At 36.0% G+C, this 6,069-nt stretch overlaps 1 long non-coding RNA gene across 1 annotated transcript in view; it reads right to left on the bottom strand.

Annotated features, from left to right (window-relative positions):
• Nucleotides 1-1,358: 1,358 nt before the first annotated feature.
• Nucleotides 1,359-6,069, bottom strand: part of LOC125614082 — a 26,549-nt gene continuing 21,838 nt past the window's right edge. The window contains exon 3 of the long non-coding RNA XR_007344723.1: nt 1,359-1,370. This is a non-coding gene — a long non-coding RNA (uncharacterized LOC125614082). The remainder of the gene's footprint in view (nt 1,371-6,069) is intronic.

Here is a 6,069-nt window from a genome sequence, read left to right as displayed (position 1 = left end):
TACCATCAGGCATCCCTTAGTTCAATAGTCATCTTTGAAGACAACTTCAAAGATATTATGCTCAGATATTTTTAAGAAATAAACTCAAGATGGAGATGTGGCTCAGTGGTAGAGTCATCTGCCTGGTATGTACAAGGCCCTGGATTCAATCCTCAGGAGGAGAAAGAAACTAACTCATGACAAACTGGAAAAAAAAATCAAATGTCCTTCTCTGCTCTAAACTTTATTCCACAAAGCCAGTAAAAGTAGGTGGGGGGCTATTTTGGGGACCAAAAAGGTCAATGAAGGTAATAAGGACATTCCAAAAGCTCCAGGCAAGAATTTTCAACTGCCTTTGAGTTTCTTCCACTTGCTACACATCCTATGAATACCTGAAACAAAAGGAAACCAAGATTGAACAATAGACTGTTCAAACACATGTTCTACTGGTACCACAACCTCAACCGTAGACCAAGCTAAAAATTAATCCTACTTTTCTCCTCTCACCTCCTCCCCATAAGTGAAACACATTCATTCTATCCACAAAGCTCATTTTAGAATCTAAAAGCCTTTCAATCTACCCCCTCTCCATTCCTACTGTCTTTCTATAGATTATTTCGGACTTCAACTCTATCTTCTGTTTTATTTCAACAGTTATCTCGTCTCCCCAACTCTAACTTCTCCCTCCATTTCCAATCTTTCCAATCTGCCTTCAACATGACTGCCAATGAGCTTTCAAAAACTCAAACAATGCCGAGTGCAGTGGTGACTCAGAAGGCTAAAGCAGGAGGATTGCAAGACTGAGACCAGCCTCAGCAATTTAGCAAGACCCCAAGCAACTTAATGAGACCTGTCTCAAAATAAAAAATAAAAAGGGCTAGAGATGTGGCTCAGTGGCAAAGGACCCCTAGGTTCAATCCCTGGTACACAAACAAAAAACAAAAACAAAACCCTCAAAAGGAAGCCAGGCATGAAGGCACATGCCTATAATCCCAGCAATTTGGTAAGCTGATGCAGGAGGATCTTCAGTTTGACACCAGCCTCAGCATTGTAGTAGCAAGACTCCCAGAAACTTAGACCCTGTCTCAAAATAAAAAATAGGACTAGAGGTATATCTCAGTGGTAAAGTACCCCTAGGTTCAATCCCCAGAAAAATAAAATGACACTTTTAATTTTAAACTTCTCTGTCTGAAGAGTTCCTATAATCTAGCCTGATTTATAAAAGTCTTCATTTTTTGACTCTTGCTGAATTGTCCTAGTTTCACAGATACCACATCAGTCACAACAAATAACATGCAGATCTATGAATAAAATATATTCTTACACACTTCTCTGACTGTAACTATGATTGCTTCCTTTGCCTGAAAAAGCCACTGTCATCTTTCCCTACACTCATTTCTCCATTTGGCAAATTTGTATCCACCTTTAACAACACTCACCTTTCTGTTTTCCAAGTGATTAGCTGGCGCATTCCAAACCCAAAGAGAAGTATGTTTTCTGCTACTCACAAATGAATACCAATGTTTATTACAGATATACTAATTATCTCCTCCACCAGAATATGAGTCTATAATGATAGATAGAAACCAAGGTGTATTTTGATCTTTATAATAAAGTAACTGACATATATAAATTATTTAGGAAAAGTCTGCTACTGACTAAATCAATGCCTTACAGTCTAATAACCTGCTATAAAGTTATCACTGAAGAATTTAATTCTTTGCTAATTCAACTTAGACTGAATCACTTAATATAGTCTGAACTACTCTTTGGATAATTAAAAGGTTTTTCTTAGTACCAATAATACAGCAAAAGACATTAGCTAAATCTTATAATATACATCAAGCCCAAAGTTACAGCACTGCGGCAAAATTTCTGCTATCAAGACCTGTGTATAGTAGTCCTAGCAATCATGAAATCAAATTGTAGTTGACATTAGACTTGGGTTGTAATCTCAGCCTTTTTACTTACTAGCTATTAAAACTCATAAAACAAGTTAACTAATTCATCTCAATTTCTTCATCTTTGTAAAATACAGAAAGCAGTATCTCTATTTCATACAGGGTTATTATGAACAATTAGATAATTTATACATGTAAAATATTTAGAATATAATGTATCTAAACACCACCATGAAAATTATCTAGCACAAGATAATTTACCCAAAGAATATACATGAGACATGACAGGGTTTATGTAACATCATAACCAGAGAATTTCAAAATGATAACTAGTACCTGGAAAAAGCCTGAAGGAAGATTAGAATGGCATGCCTCAGTTGTTATTAAAAATGTACAAAAAAATGAAGTTAGAATGGTAACAATCCTTTAATTAAAGTGGAGCTGGATAATCCTGAAAGAATGGAAATAGCTGAGAACGTTAAAAACTATTGAAGTCCCTGTCGGGGGAGTCCTGGATAAAGGTAGTTATCCCTATTTGTTGTTGTTGTCTTTTGTTTTTTTGTGGTCGTGGGAATCAAACCTAGGGCCTCACAAGTATTCAGCAAGCACTCTACCACTGAGGCACATCTGCAGCCCAAAGGTGATCATCCTTAATTTTCTTAAGATCTAGACTAAATGACTCCTGCTGCAAGTATAGCAGCCAAGCTGAAAACTCTTCTTTCTCTACTGACATTTATAATTATACTCCCATTACCCAGGGGGAAAAAACTGAGTGAGGCAATAAGACTTCCACATCACATAAACATAATTTCCCCATCTACCAATGATACATGAGCTAATCTGCATTAATAATATATTCTAGGGCTGGGGATGTGGCTCAAGCGGTAGCGCGCTTGCCTGGCATGCGTGCGGCCTGGGTTCAATCCTCAGCACCACGTATAACAAAGATGTTGTGTCCGCCGAGAACTAAAAATAAATAAATAAATATTTAAAAAAAATAATAATATATTCTATCTTGCAAAATGTGGAGTTTCTTTTTATTGTTCTCCATCCTATTCTCACATTTCACATTCCCCCTCAAAGTATATTACTAAAGACTCACCAATAAAATGGGGATAGAAGGCCATCTTATAATTCCCTTAAAGAAAAAAGCTGTTACTTTCTGCTTCCTCTTCCTCTGACCAGCTTTTTTTGGAGCAGCACCAGCTCCAAGAAACCTTGAACTATGCAGTCAAGGACAACACACCATCAATAGCCCTAAATAGCATCATGGAACAAAACTGCCTTGCCACCATGAATATCTCTACCTATGAACTACAGAGATATAAAAAAAATCTCTCTTCTTTTAAGTCACCATTTAAAGTCTCTATAATAGATGGAATCCACACCTATCTAATGTGCCATCCCACATAAGCCATCATGTCTACGTTCTAGAAGTAGAATTATTAGGTCAAACAATATGAAGACTTCAGGCTTGTTCTGCATATTGTTAAATGCCATCCATAAACTTCTTTCCTTTGTATTTATAGCTTTTCATTTATATCTAAAGCACAAATTAAAGTATTTTTTCAAGTGTCCCAGCATTTTCATTTACATTTTCTTAATTATGGTATAATAGCTAAGAGTCTTCAATGCATTCCACTTCCAAATATATGACCAACTGGTCAAAGTAATAAGTTGGAAAACCCTTCTGATACAAAACTATTAAAATGCTAGATAAAATATGTGAAACCTATCTTTATAAATGAATGGCTGAGCTGTCAACAAAAGGGAAAAGGCTGAAAACTAAAAGGGAAAAACAGACAAGCAAAATTCAATTGCCAATACCTGAGACCTAGAGCTTTCCTTTTCAACAGTAATGTAGGATACATTTAATAAAATGATACACTAAAAAATTTCTTTCCAAAACAAAACAAATAACAAAAAACTTTACCCCATGATAGAATAGAGAAAGAAATTTTACATTAATTGTAGCTACAGAATGAATGAACTAAAAGGGAGTGTGCTAGAAATTATTCACAATGCAGCACAACAACACAGAGGAAATATGAAAATGAAGTTAAGCACTAGGAAGTGAAGTCTTATAGTTCTAAAACCAGTTATGAAATGGGTGCAGTGGTACCCGCCTGAAATCCCAGCAACACAGGAGGCTGAGGCAAGAGGATTACAAGACAGAGACCAGCCTCAGCAAATTAGCCAGGTCCTAAAACACTTAGCAAGACCTTGTCTCCAAATAAAAAATAAAAAGAAGAAGGGGTACGTGGGGGAGGTGGTTCAATGGCAAAGCATCCCTGGGTTCAATACCCAGTACCCAAATAAATAAGTAAAAGCAGCTGGAGAGGTGAAAGAATAAAATGGGGCATCAGTAACATTTGAAGATGTAGTAGCAAACATTTTTCTAGTGAAAGCAATGCACACATTCACAATGCGTAATAAATAAAATGAAATTGTATACACAAAGGGAAGTTACAAATAACAACGAGAAGATCTTTCAAAAGAAGTCAGAAGAAATAAGAGCTTCAAAAGATGACAGGTGGTTAACAGGAGGTTAGAGAATTAAGCTAAACAATACTGAAATAAATAACAACCAATTTTTCAAAAGTATTCAGTGAAGCTAGAAATCTGTAGAAATAAGCAATAACCAAGAATTGTTTGTGCAAGAAAAATACCTTAAAACAAGGGTGAAAGTTATTTTCATGCAAATTATGAAAATACATTATCAATGAATCTAAGACTTCAAATTTAAGAATCATAATTTATGTACCATGAGAATGAAAAAAAACACTTCAAATTAAGTGTGCTTACACTTAGAATTAGTACTTAAAACTGTGCTGAATTATTTTTATCACATTTCCTTCACTTTTTTTAACACATGAAATTTAAGGTAAAGAACTTAAGATAGCTTAAGCATAGTGTCCAATTCCGAATTACTTTTCAATACTGTTATCCATACTCTCATCCATGATTTTGTAACAATGGTCCCTTCACCTTCTCAATATAGCCCTCTTGGCTCTAAGGCTTATTTTTTTTTTTTTTAAGAACATGTTTTTTTTTCCTCTCTTCTCCCCTTTCCCCCACCCTAACAAGATTAGGGAGACAGCATTATCATTTCTGAGGATCTGGGAAGTGAGTATCTCCCAAATTAACAAGTGAATTCTAACACACAGCTGGCACCCTGGAACCCCCTACCCAAGCACACCTGGATTGTAACCCTTAAAAAGTTTCTTTAAAACCCACTGCCCCTCCTGATGGGGAGTCACAGGATTTGGGACAGAGTCCTAGGTGTTTCTCCTTTGCTAGGAAAGCAATACACCTTCTTTTTGCTTTTTCTCAAAACCATGTCCTCATTATTAAATTGGCATTAATTGGCATTGGGGACAATGCTTTCGGTTACACTTTTCCACAGAATATCAACTTCTGGGCCAACAAAAATGGCAGTGGCATAGCATTTCTCATATAATAAATATACTTCTAAATTCAAAACATGAATTTACAGTTATTTAAGAAAATAGTCTTATTATATAGAAAGGTATATAGAACACTGAGGACTGAAATGTTCTGCTTCTGTAATCTACCCTCAAACTGTCCCAGGAAAGAAAATGTCATTATAAGAGAGAAAACATTTAAAACAATTTTTGTTTTGTTGTGTTGTATTTTGCTTTGTTGTGGTACTGGAGATTTAACCCAGGGCTTTGCACATGCCAGGCAAGTGCTCTACCACTGAGGTACAACCCCAGCCACTTATTTGGGTTTTTTTTGTTGTTGTTGTTGCTTATTTATTATTTATTTTTTCACATTTTAAGACAGGGTCTCTCTACACTGCTCAAGCTGACCTCCAACTTCTATTTGCCTGCCTCAGCCTCTGAGATTTACAGGCATGCACAACTTCTTCTGGCTAAAAAAACTTTTGTAAACCCTGATGAACATAAGCCAGGAAGGCATTAAAAAAATGTTAAGCAAATGGCTCATGGTTAATTTAAGTGAAAGTACAGGGGTTAAAGAAATAAGCTGAACAATAGCCTAAGAAAACAATAAAACAAACAGCAAAAGGAACATTCTATAAGACAACTGAACTGGTCTCTTAAAGCCAGTAACAAGAACATAAACAAAAAATGATGCAGGGTGTGGTGTCTAGGAAGCCCTGCCTAAAAAAGGACACCTAAGGGACTAGATGTAGGTCTGGACCCCA

Source organism: Marmota marmota, unplaced genomic scaffold (genome assembly GCF_001458135.2).
Source record: "Marmota marmota marmota unplaced genomic scaffold, marMar, whole genome shotgun sequence".
Taxonomy (NCBI): Eukaryota; Metazoa; Chordata; class Mammalia; order Rodentia; family Sciuridae; genus Marmota; species Marmota marmota.
Note: the sequence above shows the minus strand (reverse complement) of the source record. Positions and strands in the feature narration are given on the sequence as shown.